This window comes from Musca domestica, unplaced genomic scaffold (assembly GCF_030504385.1).
Source record: "Musca domestica strain aabys unplaced genomic scaffold, Musca_domestica.polishedcontigs.V.1.1 16, whole genome shotgun sequence".
Classification (NCBI taxonomy): domain Eukaryota; kingdom Metazoa; phylum Arthropoda; class Insecta; order Diptera; family Muscidae; genus Musca; species Musca domestica.
In genome coordinates, this window is record NW_026712219.1 from 16,149,263 (window position 1) to 16,171,246 (window position 21,984).

The 21,984-nt window shown below is 37.0% G+C and overlaps 1 protein-coding gene across 3 annotated transcripts in view; it reads right to left on the reverse strand.

Moving 5' to 3' along the window:
* The window catches only part of LOC101890415 (uncharacterized), a 74,063-nt gene extending 54,805 nt beyond the window's left edge, over positions 1-19,258 (reverse strand). The window contains exons 1-2 of one of the 3 annotated variants that reach the window (XM_005179035.4): positions 18,320-19,258; positions 12,033-12,388 (exon numbers count right to left, since the gene is read on the reverse strand). The gene's annotated coding sequence lies outside the window, so the exon portion shown is untranslated. Of the gene's footprint in view, positions 1-12,032; positions 12,389-18,315 lie in introns of all 3 variants that reach the window. The other 2 variants (XM_011292420.3, XM_011292421.3) reach the window with 2 other exon arrangements.
* Between the last annotated feature and the right edge of the window lie 2,726 nt (positions 19,259-21,984).

Below are 21,984 nucleotides of genomic sequence, written 5' to 3' on the forward strand. Positions count from 1 at the left end.
TTTTTCCTCCATAGAAAAGTTGTTGACGGCCCAACAACTTTTCCTCCATAGAAAAGTTATTGACGGGAGAACAACATTGCTTCCATAGAAAAGTTGTTGACGGGCCAACAACATTTCCTCCATAGAAAAGTTGTTGATGGGCCAACAACATTTCCTCCATAGAAAAGTTGTTGATGGGCCAACAACTTTTCCTCCATAGGAAAGTTGTTGACGAGCCAACAACTTTACCTCCATAGGAAAGTTGTTGACGAGTCAACAACTTTACCTCCATAGAAAAGTTGTTGGCGGGCCAACAACTATATCTGACCTTTTTTCTAACAATCTTAAAAATTAACTCGCAATTTCTGAAACTAATCTTTCCTCTCCAATTTTACTACGCCTTACTGCAGATGCGCATCTCTATAGTTTTCGGGATACAATAAATGGCGTTGCCATCACCATTCGCAGAGAGATTAAAAACATAAACTTTATTTTAATTCGCAAAATAAATTTGTCGATATACGGCCAATAATGAAGACGAAGAAACGGGCGTTTTGTTTCAATGCTGCAGGCCGGACATAAGTTATGACGCTTTTCAATATCGAATCTCTGTCAGGCTGGCCAAATGATGTTGAAATTTGTCGCAAAGCAAAATGAATGCGCAGAAAAACGCCAGCCAGCCAGAAATAAGCGACGATAAGAAATACTCGTACATATGTTTCTATAGTTTCCATTCACATTCTGATGCTGATGGTCAGGCATGTCAATGTCGTCGAGAAATGACGACAACAGCAACAACATGCACTCAGTGCAACCAACTCCATTGCATCAGAAATGCAATTATCATCAATGGAGTGCCAGATGTGAAGTGTGGGAAGAAGGAGAAAATTAATTTTTTTTTTGCGGGTTTTTACTGCTATTTTTGGAAAATAGATTATTCTAGGGAAGTGTCAAGTTGAAATATGCCAAAAAAAATTGTAAGCTACCCTTTCGATAACTTGAACTTAGAATTGTTGGTGGAATTTATAAAAATATTGCTCCTAATAAGTATCTGAAATTTAAGCAATATACGCTCCCTCAAATTAGTTATTTTTTGTTTCGATTCGGTACCATACCAACGTTGATACCACCGCTTACTCTATTATCATATCATGATCCGCTTTATCCGATCACATCATTTTAACCATTTCACTCATAAAATGATTGCCGATCGCTTTGATCGGTTATGAGTAAATAAATATTTACAATAATTTAAGATCCAAAACAAATAAAAAAAAACTTGGTGACGATGATCATCCTCTTCATCATTATCGACGTCATCATGATCATAATCGTCATTGTCGTTCGACAGCGTTGTTGTTATGATGGCAAAAATACTCTCTTTTCATGGCTGGCATTTTTTTTGGCTCTGAACAGGTTGACTTGACCAAAATCCAATACAAGTTAACCAACCGGTTCCCAAGCAGATATTGGTACAAAACAGACATTTGCCATTGTCAAGCTTCTTTTATTTCTTTTTCTTACTTTTCAGGTGTTGTCGCGGCTCTCTGGACAAAATGCAATGATTATTAAAAAAATAAATAATTTGCATATATTTTATTGCAATTTCTATAAAAATAAAAATAACTTTTAGAATTGATGGGGTTGTTTCACAAGAAAGGGGAGGCAGAAAAAATGAACAATAAGAAATTTAAAAATTGCCAATGCCAATAAGAAGAGACGTTGTTCACCTGAAACTTTAGAAGAAGAGTTGATTGCCGCTCAACAACTTTTCTATGGAGGAAAAGTTGTTGGCCCATCAACAACTTTTCTCTGGGAGGAAAAGTTGTTGGCCCATCAACAACTTTTCTCTGGGAGGAAAAGTTGTTGGCCCGTCAACAACTTTTCTATGGAGGAAAAGTTGTTGGGCCCATCAACAACTTTTCTATGGAGGAAAAGTTGTTGGGCCCATCAACAACTTTTCTATGGAGGAAAAGTTGTTGGGCCCATCAACAACTTTTCTATGGAGGAAAAGTTGTTGGGCCCATCAACAACTTTTCTATGGAGGAAAAGTTGTTGGGCCCATCAACAAATTTTCTATGGAGGAAAAGTTGTTGGGCCCATCAACAACTTTTCAATGGAGGAAAAGTTGTTGGGCCGTCAACAACTTTTCAATGAAGGAAAAGTTGTTGGGCCGTCAACAACTTTTCTATGGGAGGAAAAGTTGTTGGGCCGTCAACAACTTTTCTATGGGAGGAAAAGTTGTTGGGCCGTCAACAACTTTTCTATGGGAGGAAAAGTTGTTGGGCCGTCAACAACTTTTCTATGGGAGGAAAAGTTGTTGGGCCGTCAACAACTTTTCTATGGGAGGAAAAGTTGTTGGGCCGTCAACAACTTTTCTATGGGAGGAAAAGTTGTTGGTCCGTCAACAACTTTTCTATGGGAGGAGAAGTTGTTGGGCCGTCAACAACTTTTCTATGGGAGGAGAAGTTGTTGGGCCGTCAACAACTTTTCTATGGGAGGAGAAGTTGTTGGGCCGTCAACAACTTTTCTATGGAGGAAAAGTTGTTGGGCCGTCAACAACTTTTCTATGGAAGAAAAGTTGTTGGGCCGTCAACAACTTTTCTATGGGAGTAAAAGTTGTTGGGCCGTCAACAACTTTTCTATGGAAGAAAAGTTGTTGGGCCGTCAACAACTTTTCTATGGGAGGAAAAGTTGTTGGGCCGTCAACAACTTTTCTATGGGAGGAAAAGTTGTTGGGCCGTCAACAACTTTTCTATGGAGGAAAGAGTTGTTGGCCCGTCAACAACTTTTCTATGGAGGAAAAGTTGTTGGCCCGTCAACAACTTTTCTATGGAGGAAAGAGTTGTTGGGCCCTCAACAACTTTTCCTTTTCTATGGAGGAAAGAGTTGTTGGCCCGTCAACAACTTTTCTATGGAGGAAAGAGTTGTTGGGCCCTCAACAACTTTTCTGTGGAGGAAAGAGTTGTTGGCCCGTCAACAACTTTTCTGTGGAGGAAAAGTTGTTGGCCCGTCAACAACTTTTCTATGGAGGAAAAGTTGTTGGGCCCATCAACAACTTTTCTATGGAGGAAAAGTTGTTGGGCCCATCAACAACTTTTCTATGGAGGAAAAGTTGTTGGCCCGTCAACAACTTTTCTATGGAGGAAAAGTTGTTGGGCCCATCAACAACTTTTCTATGGAGGAAAAGTTGTTGGGCCGTCAACAACTTTTCAATGAAGGAAAAGTTGTTGGGCCGTCAACAACTTTTCTATGGGAGGAGAAGTTGTTGGGCCGTCAACAACTTTTCTATGGAGGAAAAGTTGTTGGGCCGTCAACAACTTTTCTATGGGAGGAAAAGTTGTTGGGCCGTCAACAACTTTTCTATGGGAGGAAAAGTTGTTGGGCCGTCAACAACTTTTCTATGGGAGGAAAAGTTGTTGGGCCGTCAACAACTTTTCTATGGGAGGAAAAGTTGTTGGGCCGTCAACAACTTTTCTATGGGAGGAAAAGTTGTTGGGCCGTCAACAACTTTTCTATGGGAGGAAAAGTTGTTGGGCCGTCAACAACTTTTCTATGGGAGGAAAAGTTGTTGGTCCGTCAACAACTTTTCTATGGGAGGAGAAGTTGTTGGGCCGTCAACAACTTTTCTATGGGAGGAGAAGTTGTTGGGCCGTCAACAACTTTTCTATGGAGGAAAAGTTGTTGGGCCGTCAACAACTTTTCTATGGAAGAAAAGTTGTTGGGCCGTCAACAACTTTTCTATGGGAGTAAAAGTTGTTGGGCCGTCAACAACTTTTCTATGGAAGAAAAGTTGTTGGGCCGTCAACAACTTTTCTATGGGAGGAAAAGTTGTTGGGCCGTCAACAACTTTTCTATGGGAGGAAAAGTTGTTGGGCCGTCAACAACTTTTCTATGGAGGAAAGAGTTGTTGGCCCGTCAACAACTTTTCTATGGAGGAAAAGTTGTTGGCCCGTCAACAACTTTTCTATGGAGGAAAGAGTTGTTGGGCCCTCAACAACTTTTCCTTTTCTATGGAGGAAAGAGTTGTTGGCCCGTCAACAACTTTTCTATGGAGGAAAGAGTTGTTGGGCCCTCAACAACTTTTCTGTGGAGGAAAGAGTTGTTGGCCCGTCAACAACTTTTCTGTGGAGGAAAAGTTGTTGGCCCGTCAACAACTTTTCTATGGAGGAAAAGTTGTTGGCCCGTCAACAACTTTTCTATGGAGGAAAAGTTGTTGGGCCCATCAACAACTTTTCTATGGAGGAAAAGTTGTTGGCCCGTCAACAACTTTTCTATGGAGGAAAAGTTGTTGGGCCCATCAACAACTTTTCTATGGAGGAAAAGTTGTTGGGCCCGTCAAAAACTTTTCTATGGAGGAAAAGTTGTTGGGCCCGTCAACAACTTTTCTATGGAGGAAAAGTTGTTGGGCCCGCCAACAACTTTTCTATGGAAGAAAAGTTGTTTGTCCTTCAACAACTTTTCTATGGAGGAAAAGTTGTTGGGCCGTCAACAACTTTTCTATGGAGGAAAAGTTGTTGGGCCAGTCAACAACTTTTCTATGGAGGAAAAGTTGTTGGGCCAGTCAACAACTTTTCTATGGAGGAAAAGTTGTTGGGCCCGTCAACAACTTTTCTATGGAGGAAAAGTTGTTGGGCCCGTCAAAAACTTTTCTATGGAGGAAAAGTTGTTGGGCCCGTCAAAAACTTTTCTATGGAGGAAAAGTTGTTGGGCCCGTCAACAACTTTTCTATGGAGGAAAAGTTGTTGGGCCCGTCAAAAACTTTTCTATGGAGGAAAAGTTGTTGGGCCCGTCAAAAACTTTTCTATGGAGGAAAAGTTGTTGGGCCCGTCAACAACTTTTCTATGGAAGAAAAGTTGTTGGGCCCTCCAACAACTTTTCTATGGAAGAAAAGTTGTTTGTCCTTCAACAACTTTTCTATGGAGGAAAAGTTGTTGGGCCGTCAACAACTTTTCTATGGAGGAAAAGTTGTTGGGCCCGTCAACAACTTTTCTATGGAGGAAAAGTTGTTGGGCCCGTCAACAACTTTTCTATGGAGGAAAAGTTGTTGGGCCCGTCAAAAACTTTTCTATGAAGGAAAAGTTGTTGGGCCCGTCAAAAACTTTTCTATGGAGGAAAAGTTGTTGGGCCCGTCAACAACTTTTCTATGGAGGAAAAGTTGTTGGGCCCGTCAACAACTTTTCTATGGAGGAAAAGTTGTTGGGCCCGTCAACAACTTTTCTATGGAGGGAAAAGTTGTTGGGCCCGTCAACAACTTTTCTATGGAGGAAAAGTTGTTGGGCCCGTCAACAACTTTTCTATGGAGGAAAAGTTGTTGGGCCCGTCAACAACTTTTCTATGGAGGAAAAGTTGTTGGGCCCGTCAACAACTTTCTATGGAGGAAAAGTTGTTGGGCCCGTCAACAACTTTTCTATGGAGGAAAAGTTGTTGGGCCCGTCAACAACTTTTCTATGGAGGAAAAGTTGTTGGGCCCGTCAACAACTTTTCTATGGAGGAAAAGTTGTTGGGCCCGTCAACAACTTTTCTATGGAGGAAAAGTTGTTGGGCCCGTCAACAACTTTTCTATGGAGGAAAAGTTGTTGGGCCCGTCAACAACTTTTCTATGGAAGAAAAGTTGTTGGGCCCGTCAACAACTTTTCTATGGCCGTCAACAACTTTTCTAAGAAAGAAAAATTTTCTATAGACGAAAAATTGTTGTTTACCACCAATTTTTCTATAGGAAATTATTGTTGGCCCCTAACAACTTTTTCATTTTCCTATGAAAACACAAAACCCGATAAGATCAAACAACCACCCATCACTGGAAATCACTCCATGCAGTGTCAGCCACACAGGCAAAGAGCTGTGGAGAACAATTCAATTCCGTTGAAAGTCTCATGAACGAAAAGTTGAAAAACAATTCAATTCTCTGGGGAAATGGAAATTCGATTTAAATCAATTCGCTGTATTTACATTTGAGTCAAATCAATTTTCGTTATTTTCTGTCGTTTTTGTTGTAATAAGAATCCCAGCAACATGGGAGTGTGTGGATTTGATGATGTGTTGTTGGCGTTGACTATTCCGATGCCGTTTTGAATGTTGTTTATCTCGAAATGAATATTTTCCCTGGATTGACAATAAATGTGTGATGTTGTGTTTGTCATTGTCATCAGACATCATTAGCAACGAAATGATAATTGTTGTGGAGCTTCGTGAAAAAAATTGTTGGTATTTATTTAGAAATATACATGTGTCGTTGGTGGTGTTGTATTTGATCGGAGTGAGATAAACATTGGACATATCGAAAATCCAAAAACAAAAAAAAAAAACGTGACGAATACTGTTACACGTCATAATTTGGAATTTGGTGAAATCAAAGTCCAGGTTAGTAAATTTGATTGGGAATTATGAGGCCCATACTTCAATCCGTTATTTTTGCATAAAAGAGAACTGGGAATCAAAATTCTTTATTTCGATGAGACATGTCTTGGCCGTATCAAAGGAGATATATAGCCTCTGTAGTCATAAGTATAGGGGATTATAACGCTGTGCAACACAAAAAATAATTATGGGGAAGATCCAGCAGATTATGAAAGTGAAGCCAAAAAAAAAAAAGAAGACACGTGTATCGGCGTACTGAACGTTTACATCACAAAATAGCCTTAATAGAGGAGGCATGTTCACCATCTTCCGTAATTTTGAACTTTTTCGGATTACCATTTCTCGTGCTTTTTAAGTATATAATACCTTCGGCAAAATATTGCAGATACAAAAAGGAATATTTCGTGGGAAAATTTTAACCCTAAGGCGAGTCAGCAAAGGGGTGTTTTTGGAACTTTTTCAAAATATATTTAAAAACTCCCCTTTAGCGGGATCGTAGCAAATCAAAATAGTTCATCATAAAATTCTACTATAAGTCCTAGAAGACATCAAGAGTCTTAATCGTACCTAAACGCCAGTAATTCATATATATTAAAAACTAATTTTAGGTTTAAAGCTGTACTTTGTTTGAGTTTGTGCAAAAATCCCCAACAAAGCATCATTTTAGAAAAATAGAATCAAAGATAAAAATATTCTTCATCAAATTTTACTATAAATCACCCCGAAAAAGAAATTTGTATTTCCGCTGCATATCGGAAAAATATTTCCATCAATATTTCCTAATTTTTTGATAAATATTTCCTCGAGAAGGCGCCTAGAAGTGACATACAGTTTCGTTTTAGGCAGAAGTTGTCAAAAGGAAAAGTATTCAATACAAAACTTCACTATAAATCTCAGAATATAATATGTAGGTACAATATTTTTTATGAAAATAACATTGGAAATGTATGTACTCAAAGTGAAATTTATATGTTTGCTGAAAATTTAAGACGTTTCCGATCCAAGTCAAAATCTTCCTTTAAACTTAATTTTTTTAAGGATATTGTCAAAGTAGGAATTATTCTAGATCAAACTTCATTGTGAGTCTCTGAACAAAGGAAATGTGTATACCTAATATGTACCACAGAAAAATGGCTTCGATTTTTGTTAATAACAAACCTTGTTTATTTTTTGAAAAATATAAAACTTTTTCACAATTCACTTAATATTTTCCTATAATTTCACTCTGCAAAAGTCAGTCTAAGTTGTAGAAAATTTCAATTGGACTTGATATTACTCAAAACATTTAGGATAGAGCTTTGACACAGATCTTTGGATTACATCAATAATTAGGGTTAAAGAAAATAGCCAATATCGGTCCACTTTTTTGGAATAGCCCCCTGGTAAAGATATCTCCGATTTCAAATATTTTTTATGTTTTAGCTATGTTTTCCATTAAAATTTGGAAAAAGATCTCATTATGTAGAAACACTATTTTCTAAAAAATATTGAAAAATATATCTTAAAATGTGGGGCCCCTTTGTATATCATCAAAACTATATAAGGACCTTAACAACATTTGGCCTAAGAACCAGAAACTCCTTTGGGCTTTTCATCTACGAGCGAGGTCTATCAAATCAACTTGGAATGTTTTGTAGAATATTTCTTCTTTTGACACTTTCTGCCTAAAATGAAATTTTATGTTACTTTCAATCGTCAACTCGAAAAGATGTCCGAGGGAAAATTTGATAAGAGATAGGGAATCATTTGGTTTTTTTTGGGAGACATTGACGCTAATATTTTTTATATCCTACACCACATAGTGGTAAGGGTATTATGTCTTTGTGCATTTGTTTGTAACATGGAGAAGGAAATGAGATGGACCCATAGTTACTTTTGAGAACCTCCATAGAATCACTTTCTGAGTCGATTTATGCATGTCAGTCCGTCTGTCCGTCCGTCTGTCCATGTATTCTTGTGAACCAAATGCAGGTCGCATTTATTATCCGATTGAGATGAAATTTTCCAAACAATATTTTTTTGGCCCAAGGACGAACCCTATTGAAATTGGTGAGAATCGGATCAAATTTAGATATAGCTCCCATATATATCTTCATCCGATTTCGGGTTAAATGTGCACCAAATATCCACTATCAGTCCAAACTACCTGAATTTTGGCACACCCAACCGAGTTCGGCCTAGAAGCAAGTATATCAAATTTGGAGAAAATCGGTTCAGATATAGCTATAGCTCCCATATATATCTTTCATCCGATTTGATCTTTAAGTCCCTTATATTCCTACTATGCACTCCACAACCGTGATATTTAGTATCAGGTATTAGATGGAGCACAGAAATAGCTGTTTTAAATTTTATCGAAATCGGTTCAGATTTGGATATAGCTCCCATATATATCTTCATTCGATTTCAGGTTAATTGACCACCAAATGGCCAATATCAGCCCAAATGGCCCGAATTTTGGCACATGTGGCCGAGTTTAGCAATAGCTCCCATATATGTCTTTCATCCGATTTGGTGTTTAAGCCTCTCACATTCGTAATATGCACTCCACAAGAATGATATTTGGTACCAGATATAAGATACAGCCCAGAAATAGCTGTTTGTAATTTTATCGAAATCGGTTCAGATTTGGATATAGCTCCCATATATATCTTCATCCGATTTCGGGTTAATTGTGCACCAAATGGCCGATATAAGTCCAAATGGACTGAATTTTAGTACATCGGACCAAATTCAGCCTAGAAGCAAGAATATCAAATTTGGTGAAAATCGGTTCAGATATATATATGTAGCAACCATATATATGTTTCATCCGATTTAGAGTTTAAGTCCCATACATTCGTAATATTCACTCCACAACCGTGATATTTGGTACCAGGTATTAGATGGAGCACAGGAATAGCTGTTTTAAATTTTATCGAAATCGGTTCAGATTTGGATATAGCTCTCATATATATCTTCATCCGATTTCGGGATGCACTAAATGGTCAATATCAGCCCAAATCACCAGTCTAGAAGCTAATACGTAAAATTTGGAGAAACCCGGTTCAGAGATAGCTATAGTTCGTAAAATGCACGATAGAATTAGATAGATTTTGATTTTGTACCAAATATCTCATAGAGCTCTGAAATGCCCTGTAAAAACCTTTTTACGAGAGCTCTACTAAATATGCATAGTGGTGTAGGGTATCATATAGTCGGCCCCGCCCGACTTTTGAGCTTTCCTTACTGGTTAATATATATGAAGTCCTTTGGGTGTGATATGGAGTTGTAAGGAATCGCTGACTTGTTTCGCAAGTTATTACAGAAAAAGGTTTGAAAATAGTAACCTTTTGTGGGTGAGGTACCAGAAGAGGTTCGCAGATATATTTCATCTTCACAACAGATCTTGTGTTAGTCGGAACGGATCTTGTGTTAGCCGAGTTCCGCTTTTAAGAGCGTTTTGTTGTTCAAAATCTTAAACACTATATTCTGGAAAGGTACCAGAAGAGGTGCGGCGATATATCCCATCTTCATAGCAGATTTTGTGTTAGTAGAAATAATGGGATGTGCGAAATTGTTAAAGAACCAGATTCTTACCTCGAATTTTATCATCGTTTTGGTTATTTAAAATTTTGACCTACCCTGTGGGGTAGGAAGCAGAAAAAATGTCCTGATCTCTACCATCTTCATAACAGATCTTGTATTGATAGAAACATGGAGATGTGTGAAAAATGAAGAGAAGTGGGCCAATATATTTCATTCTCACATCAAACCTTGCGTTAATAAAAATATTGTGAGGTGTGTAATATGAAAAAAAAAAATATCGGACACTTAACTTTTTATAAGAGTTATAATTATTAAAAAAAAATGTTGACCCTTTGTGGAGGAGGTATTTGATGGAGTTGACCGATATTGTCCATATCACACCTGACCTAGCACTGATGTAAATATTAGGATTTGCAAAGTTGGAGCAAAATCGAATTATCCTTCCTATTTTTGTGCAGTAAATTATATTCTTTGAAAATGTTGACATTTTGGGGGGAGGTACCAGAAGAAGTGGGCCGATATTGCTCATCTCCGAACCCGATCTAAGGTGGCAATAATGTTACGATATACCATGTTTGGATCGGACAGACAGACGGATGGACATCGCTAGATCGACTCCAAATGTCCTGAAACGGATTTAGTCCAAAGGGACCTAGGGTCTGAAAGAGTTATTTCGTTGAGGCACGTTTTGGCCGCATCAAATAATATATGCCCTCTGTAGCCATATGGCTGAGGGTAAAAAAGGACCGCAAACACACCTAAAATACACACATTCCAAAGATTCTTATTCCAAAAATGTCCAAAAGTAATGAGGGAGAGGACCTTGCCTCCACATATGGCTTCTGTTTTAGCTCTAAATTCATAATATCCTGGATTTTTTCCGAAATTATTTGAAAATGATTTTTTCGCACAGTGTAATCTTTATATAAGAAAGACTTGTGGTCTTGTGCGGCATATTTTTGCCATATAAAACGATATATACCATCTGTATCCATAAGTAGAGTTATGTCAACCTAGTTCATAGTTCAGTACAATGGTTCCCAATCGTATGAGTGATTTCATAAATTTCACATAACTCATACGCAGAGTTTTCAGACAAACGACCGGAATTCACGGAATTAGATAAAGAACTAGTTCGGGTAAGGGTATATTCAAATAAATTCTGACAGTTTTGCTGGTCGTATGAGTATGGAAATATAACATCCATGGTGGCGTATGATTACAATTCTTGGAATATTACGTATACGCCTCGAACAAAAGAAATATACTTTGTTTTAATTTTGTCTGATACCAAATACCGATACCAAAAAAGGTATCGGTCAATTGAAATCACTAAAAGCACCAAATGCTAATATGGGCCCATTTTTCAAAAGTTGAATTGTTCCCTATATATGGTATCCAAGTTCGTGTTAAACAAGTGTAATATTTAAAAAAAATATATATTTCATAAAAATATTTAAATGTTTTGAAAAAAATATTAATAAAAACCAGTAAAGAAAGTCTTAAAGTCGGCCGGGGCCGATATCCAAATCTGAACCGATCTCGATAAAATTAAGCAAAGGTATTTCTGAGCTGTATTTGATATATATCCCCAAATATTGTTGTTACAGAGTGTATATTACGGCTGCGGAGGACAAGAATAACAAATCGGATGAACAATATATATGGGAGCTATAGCTATATCTGAACCGATATATACTTATTTTCAGGTCCAATATGATCGTACGTGCAAAATTCCATACAATTCGGACTGATATTACACGTTTGGTGCACAATAAAAGGCAAATCGGACTAAGATATATATGGGAGCTATATCTACATTTTTACCGATTATCTGCAATTTCAATAGGGTTCGTCCTTGGGCCAAACAAATGTTGTTTGGAAAATTCCGTCTCAATCGGATAATAAATGCGACCTGCATTTTGTTCACAAAAATACATGGACAGACGGACGGACAGACGGACTGACAATCAACTCAGAAAGTGATTCTATGGAGATCCTTAAAAGTAACTATGGGTCTATCTCGCTTCCTTCTCCATGTTACAAACAAATGCACAAAGACATAATACCCTTACCACTATGTGGTGTAGGGTATAAATATATTTTCAATTATATTGCCCTTACTAAACGTGAATCTTAAACCTATGAAAAAAAGTTATACTTACTTCAGAATATTTTTATTTGCTCCGTTAAGGTGGGGATGATATGAGTTGGATTTATTGGAATTTATTTATTCGTTTTTTTTTTGTTTTTTCCACTTTTACCGTCAATAAATGACTTAATTATCAAAGAAAATTCACTATTAACATCAATCCAATCAGTCATCCATGCAGTGCAGTGGATCGATCGTTTAGCTTCTGACACAATTTCCAATTATTGATGATTATTTTTACTTTTTTAATTTTTATTAAATTTTATTGTAATTAAACCGTCATATTTTTCCGTTGCAATGACAATGCCGAAATAAAAGCCGATAGGAAGAAAACAGCATCTGCCGATTTTGTTTATTTATGCATTACAACTGAAACACAAATAAATATTATTTTTTATATTTTGATATAAATAAACTGTTGAATTTGTTGTAATTTTTTATTTTTATATTTTTTTTGTTTTTTCTCTTTCTTGTAATCAATTTGTATTTTTTGGTGTGTGTACGTAGGCACGGATGTAACTGCGTTTTAATTCAAATTCTTATCATCATCTCGGCTCTGGAAATTCACTTAATTTTCGTATTTTTTCGCAAATATGGCCATAGTTGTAGTTTTTTTTTCATTGTGTTCATGTTGCAAAATTTCACAGGGAAGAGTAAAGGGGGGGGGGGAGGAACAGAGGAGGGTGGCCAAGAGAGAGAGAGAAAGTAAACATAAAACGAGGTTTGGTTAATAATTGACATTTTGCTTTTAGAAATCACGAAAGTGATTGGATATTTGATTGTTTTTTTTTTTTGGAAAATTTACCACAGCTCAAAATGTCAGAATCTTTTGTAGAGAACATGTATGGAGAAATTCCTTCAAAGTGGCATTTCTAAAGAAGACTTCTTTGTTTTTCTTAGTTTTTTTTTTTTTTTTTTTTGATCTTAGAGGACTATCATCTTTATAATATTCCATTCTATAGATAAAGGGCCTCCTTTAAAAAAAAAAAGTAATAAATAAAGCAGCAAAGTTTGGCCGGAACTTTTAATAGCCTCCACCATTTTGAAGGAACTTAAAAAATTAGTCAAAAGAAAAGTCAAAAGTCGGGCGGGCCGACTTTATGATACCCTACATCACTATGCATATTTAGTAAAGCTTCCATAACAAAAGAATTTATTTGACTACTATCACGCTTGAATTCCATCACGAATAACTTTTTTTCTGGAAAATTCTGACCAAAATGCATTTGTACGCTTGTAAACAATATAATGAGATGTCACTGCAATAATTTCAACAGCTGTCGGACGAGTGGCTTAGACATGACAGCAGTCTGAAGTTGGTTGCGGTTTTTTCTTCTCACCCTGTATGGGAGCTACATCTAAATCTTCTCCGACTATCACCAACTTCAATAGGGATTGTGCTTGGGCCAAACAAATATTGTTTGGAAAATTTCATCTCTGTCGGATAATAAATGCGACCTGCACTTTGTTCACAAGAATGCATGGACAGACGGGCGTGTCAGTTCGTAAATAAATCGACTTAGAAAGTGATTCTATGAAAATCCTCAAAAGTATCTATGGGTATATCTCGCTTCCCTCTCCATGTTACAACCAAATGTACAAAGACATAATACCGTTATCACTATGTGGTGTATCGTATAAAAACCCTTAGAATTTTTTGTCATAGGCTGTAGTACCCATTACGAACTTCAAATGCGAAATTTGAAACAATTCCGGTGAAAAATGTCGCTAACATTATCAAAATACCGAATATAAGGAGGTGCCATTATAGGGGGGCTATACGAAAACGTTGACCTGCATAGACAATTTTTTGTCATATGTTGTAGTGGTCATTGCGAACTTGAAATACGAAATTTGAAACAATTCCGGTGAATAATTAAGTAAAATTATCAAAATACCGAATATCGAGAGATATCGTTATATGGGGGCTATATGAAAACTTGGACCGACATGGTCCATTTACCTTTTACTGTCTACCGGCAAAATACACATGTGTGCAAAATTTTAGCCTTCTATCTCAATTTGTTCCAAATATTGCGTGATTACATCAGACAGACAAACGGACATCGCTAAATCGACTTAGTGTTTTACGCTGATTAAGAATATATAAATATATATGTTTGTTGGATCTGACATGAATATTTCGAGGAGTTACAAACGGAATGACAAAGTTAATATACCCTATAAAGAAAGTACAAAACTCATATCATATTCTACACCAAGGACTGGATTCTTGTTCTATGAAAATATGAAATGAAAAATATTTCCTTTATAAAACTTTTCAATTGAGATTTCTTTCATTTCATTTCACATTTTCATAGAACAAGAATTGAGGCCCGGTATGCAGATTTATTAATGTAATAATCTTTCAAAAGAGTCCTTACAAAATCCAATCCGCAACTTTTCTTTAACAACATTTTTTTGGAACATCAACAATTAAATATCCGATGATCCTTCAAAATATTATTTTGATTTATGGGCATTTTTCAAAAACAAAATCGTACATCTTTCCATCAATCCAAAATATTCATCAACATGGAAATTATCTCGAACACCCAAAATATCCCCATTTTTTCCAAATTCATTGCTGCCAGCCCTCGTACAGAGCTTTACATTGTAAACTAGCAGTTGGTTTTATTTTTTCTCATCATCAGTCATCCAGTAATGAAATGCAATGATCATAATTTCGCTCTAAAAGAAATCACAAACACACCAGTTGTTGCAAGTTGTATTGTTGTTGTAATTCAGCAACAACTACAACAACAACAGTGACATCGACAGCAAAGACAAACAAGAAAAGAAAATTACAGTCACAAAGCAATGAAAAACAGAAGAGAAAATCAGAGGAGGGAAGAAGAAACAAAGGAAAGGAAAAAGTTTGAAATGGTATTCGTCTAGATCGAATATTATTTACCCTTCGCTTTGATATGCCGGAGTCAATTCAACCACTATTACACTATTATATTTGGTATCAATGATTTTTTCTATCGCAGGAAAAGGTGTTTAAATCAAATTTCAAAAATCCAACCTACGCACCAAGACTGGCGCTCGTGCAAAATTTCAAGATTCCAAGCGACTTGATCGATACCCGCGTCGCAGTGGCCGAAAAATGGCTCGTGAGCTGAACATATCGCAATATTCCCTTCGGCAAATATTGAAAAATGAGCTCAGGGTAAAGCCATTGAAATTACAAAAAGTGCAAGAACTTACACCGCAACAGAAAGAAAATTGCCGAATTTGGTTTTCTCCGATGAGAAAACATTCGTTGTCCAGCAGTTTGTAAACAAAGAGGTCAGCTGAAAATGTTCACCTTCGGTTGGCCACCAGAACTCAAGCACCGGCCATGGTGATGGTGTGGGAATATTATCGCGAAAATATTCTGGAGGGTGTATTAAAGCCTTGGCCACGCAAACATTTTGGCCATCATACTCTCCTCATTCCAAATTTAGGAGTTTTAGCTCTATTACTTCCTCAAATACAAAGAGTGCCACACATAGTACATTTAAATACTTTTCGTGCCGTTACCGTACCGGTCAACATTTTGCAAATTCTTATATTTGCGTCATTTGTAGGTCAGGTGCGAAAATGTACAATATCGGTCTACTCCTTCAAGTATCTCCCCCACAAAGGGTCAACATTTTGAATTATTACATCTCTTGTAAAATGTGATGTATAAGTCCGATTGTCTTCAAATTTCACACATCCCAATTTTTTTTATTAACACAAGGTCTGGTATGAAGATGGAATATATCGGTACCACCCTCACAAAGGGTCAAAATTTTAAATATCTATTAAGCTTATAAAACGTGAAATTAACCTTCGATTCCATTCCGACTTGGCACACCACAATATTTGTATCAACACAAGATCTGTTGTAAAGATGGTAGAGATTGGACCATTTGTTCTGGTAACTCCCCCACAAAGAGTCAAAATTTTGAATAACCAAAACAATCATAAAATCGGAAATAAGCATCCGGTTCTCATCAAATTTCATACATGCCATTATTTATACTAACACTGTGAAAATGGGATATATCGGCGCACTCCTTCTGGTACTTCCCCCACAAAGAGTTCAAAATTTTGAAAAAATAAAACGCTCATAAAACCCTAAGTAGGCATCCAACTCTCTTCAAATTTCACACATCTAAACATTTTTGCTAACGCAAAATCTGTAGTGAAAACGATAGATATCTGCCAACCCATTATGTTACCTCAACCACAAAGGCTTACAATTTCCATTACTTGTATCTGTCATAACTTGCGAAGCAAGTCGGCGATTTTATGCAACCTGCTATATCTAAATATTTCCCTTAGCCAAAAATCTGATATGTATATGTAATTCATCGAATTGGACAATATTGGCCAAATGCTTGGATACAAATTTAGAATAATCATAACTCAAGGCTGAGGTTTATAAATCTGTTGGCAAACTGACTGATAATATTTAACTTCTTTTATTTTTTTTCAGTCCAGCTGGTTAATCTATGATTCACTATATCCATGAATGATATGCCTCTTTATTATGTAAAAAACCAGTAGAGAAAGTCTGAAAGTCGGGCGGGGCCTACTTTATGATACCCTACACCACTTTGCTAATTTAGTTGAGCTCCACATAACAATTAAAAGTTTTTATGGGAGAATTCAATCATAGACGCTATGATTATAATTATAATTTAAAGTTGAAAGGACTAAATATGCCGAAGCATTTGTATCTTTTAAATTCGGACTTGTATTGCCCATTTGGTGCACAATTAATTTGAAATCGGATAAAGATATATATGGGAGCTATATCCAAATCTGAACCGATCTCGATAAAATTTGGCAAAGATATTTCTGAGCTGTATGTGATATATTTCCCTGAATATCGTTGTTACGGAGTGCATATTACGGCTGTGGGTAACACATATAACAAAGTGGATGAACAGTATATATGGGAGCTATAACTATATCTGAACCGATCTCCACCAAATTTGACATACTAGCTTCTAGACTCAATTCGGTCGTAAGTGCCAAATTTTATCCCATTTGGGTAAATATTAGACGTTTGGTGCACAATCCAAGGTAAATCGGACGAAGTTATAAATGCTTTATCCAAATCTGAACCGATCTCGATAAAATTTAGCAAATGTGTTTCTAAGCTGTATTTGATATATTTCCCCAAATATTGTTGTTACAGAGTGCATATAACGGCTGCGGAGGACAAAAATAACAAATCGGATGAACAATATATATGGGAGCTATAGCTATATCTAAACCGATTTCGATCAAATTTGCCATACTTATTTTCAGGCCTAATTTGGTTGTATGTGCAAAATTCCATACTATTCGGGCTGATATTACACGTTTGGTGCACAATAAAAGGCAAATCGGACGAAGATATATATGGGAGCTATATCTAAATTTTGACCGATTATCTACAATTTCAATAGGGTTCGTCCTTGGGCCACACAAATGATTTGTGCAAAATTTCATCTGGATCGGGAAATAAATGCGACCTGCATTTTGTTTACAAAAATACATGGACAGACGGACGGACATGCATAAATCGACTCAGAATGTGATTCTATGCAGATCATCAAAAGGAACTATGGGTCTATCTCGTTTTCTTTTGCCTGTTACTAACAAATGCACAAAGACATAATACCCTAACCACCTTGTGGTGTAGGGTATAATAAAATATAATATTTTGGCGCCCAAGTGTTGTATCTTCAAGGTCGAAAAATTAGGCATAAACAGATCCCCTTAATCTTACATTTTCCATGTTACACTTCCCTCGGTTCCCGTTTGAAAAGCTAATGTTCTACTGGACTTTTTACAAGAATGCATTTTTCTTCATGTTTAAATCGTGTGTCTAAGTGAATATACCCACCACGCTATGTAGAGTGAACATAATTTGTTTTGTTGGACTAAGTTGATTTTCTGGAAAATGCAATTTCCTCAATTGGTCTTTCGGCTTTAGAAAACGTCACATCATTATTCTGGGAAGGTATTCAGTTTTCCCACATTAAAATTCATGGGATTTTTGAAGACTCTTCATTTTTTTTTTTTATTAAAATTGTTTATTGTGGAATTTTTTCACAGTGATGGCCCGAAAATGAAATACGCACTATAATTACAGTTATATCCATATGCATACGCACACACACACATATAATTGCCTTCACTACATGGTAGTTATCTTCGCACACACAAAACATGTAAACATTTAGGCCTGATTTATAAAAAGTGGGGGGCTTTCAAGCCATCATTGTTGTTGTTGTTTGTTGTTGTTATTTTGGCAAACACACAGTCGTCACTCACTTTTGAAGCTTTGCTTCAAATTCCAAACGCACAACACACCTTGCATAGGTGTTGGTTCGTTCGGCTGCTGCTGTCGTTGTTGTCTTGTCACCGCACTCCTCCAACGAAAAACCCAAACAAATCCGAAACACACACACACAGCGAAGCTCAGTGATGCACACACACACGAACACGAATGGCCGTAAAAACAACAGCAAAAACACGTCAATAATTCGCGATCTATCCAAAAAATAAAACCAATGCGGACTGTGACTGACAGGTTCGTTTGTTGGTTCGGCGATTAACTCTTTTTTTGCGTTTTTGGACGATGGCACGAGACGGGACGGGAGGAGAAACGAGCCAACGAAACCTATAATAATGGTACACTTGCTAATTTCTTTATGTTGTTGTGGTTGTTGTTGCAGATTAAAAACAAGTTAATTCTTTGTTTTTGCTATTGTTGTTGTTGTTTGTTTTGAATATTTTTTTATTTTTTAAAAATAAATCAATTATTCGTCTTCGATTTTTTCAAGCCGTCACTGATTTCTTTTCATTTTCATAGTTCAACGAAGACTAAAGGCAAGCGACACCGAGCAAAAGAAGAATAAGATGTACCAGGCTCAAAAGAGAGAGAAATGAAGCCACCAATCTGAGATCTTTCGATTTAGCCCAGCGTGTGTCCAACGAGAATTGAATACCAAATATTGGCTTAGAACGTAAAGTCCGTAAAATGTTAATTAATTGCCGATCATCAAAATCGATGGGACCACAAAATGAAAGCACTCTCCCACGCGCGCGTTCTCACTCTCGTTCTCTCTTTTTTCCGCTAATATCGTCTCATTGCAGGAGAGCGCGCCTAGAGTAAACGTTCCGAAAACAAATAAATAGAAGATGCGAGCCGCTGCTTTGTATTGGAAACTTTTCGCGTTTACTGCTGTCACTGGAGTGGATCAAGTTGATCAAGCGCAACCTCAGCTAAGCCTGAGCCAGAAGAGCGAGTCATACTACTTTACACAAAAAAGATACAATGCTGCAGCAACAACAACAACAATGCCAACGAGAGGAATAATAACGATAGGCAGCAACAATCGCCATCTGCTCACAACAACAACAAGAACAACTACAGCAACAAATAAACAAATCAGAAAAACGGCACACGATTGTCGTGTTTCGTGTTGTAGTTGTTGTTGTTGCTGTCGTTGGCTTTGTCCAATTGGCATTTGTGTCTGTACGATGATGATAATGGCAAATATGTTTGGCTGGAGCAGAACTTTATACGAGGTCCACAATTGACATTTAGCTAAGAGGACACTTTGGTGGGCTACAATAATTGGGTTCTAGGGGTTTAGCTCATGGTAGAATTAAGAAGGTTGCTTGGTGCGATCATATGTTTATAATATTTTCAAAATTATACCTCAGTTAGATACAACATTTTATCAGGATTAACCGATATTATCAGGATTTATTGCTTCATCTGAATTTATTTAGCCAGGTTTATATACAGGATGAGATGTTAAAACTGCAACCAACTTCAGACTGTTGTCATTTCTAAGTCACTCGTCCGAAGACTGTTAAAATTATTTCAGTGACAGCTCATTATAATGTTTCCAAGCGTACAAAAGCATTTTGGTTAGAATTTTCCAGGAAAAAAAGTTGTTCGTGATGGAATTCAAGCGTGATAGTGAGATTTATTTATATTTGGCTGGAAAACCACAAGTGGCTATCGTTAGAGCACTCCAGCATTTAAATGTGAATAAATCTTTTGTGTCTGGCACCATCGCTTGTTAGCGAGATACTGGTAGCGTAGCCCGTCGTCAAGGAAGTAGAAGGAAGAAAACAGCAACAGCAGCAGAAATGGTTTGAAAAGTAAATAAGCGACTTGGTCGAAACCCTCGTCGCAGTGGCCGAAAAATGATCTAAACATATCGCAATATTCCATTTGCCAAATATTGAAAAATTAGCTCAGGGTAAAGCCATTGAAATTCCAAAAAGTGCAAGAACTTACACCTCAACAGAAAGAAAATAGACTCAAAAGAGCTAAATAGATGCTTCGCTTGGCCGAAGGTGGTGAACTGCCGAATTTGGTTTACTGCGATTAGAAATCATTCGTTGTCCAGCAGTTTGTAAACAAACAAAATGATCGTGTTTACTTGCCAAAGAGGTCAGCTGAAAATGTGCACCTTCGGTTGGCCACCAGAACTCAAGCGCCGTCCATGGTGATGGTGTGGGCCGCCATAACAGCCGATGGTCGCTCTCCGCTCGTATTGATCGACCGTGGCACGCAAACATTTTGGCCAAAGACCATTGCACTCAGCGCGCGCCTCCCAAGAATGGTCACAAAATGAGGTTCATCGCTTCATTTTCAGCACACAATGGCCACCAAAATCTCCGGATACCAATCCGTTGGACCATTGTGTCTGGAGTATTTTGGAAAGCAAGGTTCGCACTAAAAAATACCAAAGTGTCGATCAACTCAAGCAAGCGCTTCGCCGTGAATGGGTCAAAATACCACAGAGCAACATTCGGGCAGCTTGTGACGGTTTCATTGGCCGTTTGAAGGCCATAATTCGTGCCAAATGTGACCGATTCGAACAAATCTAAACTTATTCTAAAATTTGATGCTATTTCGGATATTTTGGGCTTTCCTTCAATAGAATTTAAAAAAAAATGTGAAAATTATGGCGTTGAACTTTGTGGCAGATTTTTTATCTCCCACTGTATTCTTTATCCGATTTGCACATCCGTAATATTCCCTACGTAACAACGATTGTAAAAGGGCGAGAAAAGATAACCACCCGAATGGTTTGGCTGTTGATTCAATTCTGATTTTATTTTTAAAATATGTTCCTTACGTACTACTGAAACTAATCTAACTTAACCTAGTCGCAGCCACACAATTGTTCTTATCTATTCTAATATTGAATGGAGAACATTGCAGGACTGCTTGACATCTCATTCAAGTGGTCTTGTGTCATAACCTTTATTATCACGCATTATCGTATGCGTCAGCGCAAAAGATCACCGAATTCTTCACATGTGATATTTTATGGCGGCTGGGAAATATTTAATTTTAGAACATTTATTTTTTATTGCTACATTTTCCCAGCGCCTCAAAAGTATGTACAACGATAATCGGAGAAGTATATCAAATACTGCTCAGAAATACTTTTGCCAAATTCTATGGAAATCGTTTCAGATTTGGATATAGTTCCCACATATATCTTTACTCGATTTCAAGATAATTGTGCCCCAAATGGTTAATGTAAGCCCGAATTGAAAATGGGTTAAGATATAGCTATAGGTACTACATATATGTCTCATCCGTAAAATACCCTCTACAACAATGATCTTTGGTGGCAACTATCACATACAGGATAGAAATACTACTGCTAAAGAGATCGGTTCAGATTTGGATATGTATTGCTTCATCCGATTTCATGTTTATTGTGCCTAAAAAGTGTAATATCAGCTATGAATGGATTTTGATGAATATTGATTCAAACACAAATGCCTCCGCCAAATTTAGTAAGATACGATAGGAGCCTGTCATATATTAGTTCCTTTCGGCTTCAAATTATAACTGCTTGTATGTTTTTGTATTTTTATACCCTCCACCATATATAGTATTATCATCGAAATAATATTTTTAGACCCAACAAAGTATATATATGCTTGATCAGCCTAAA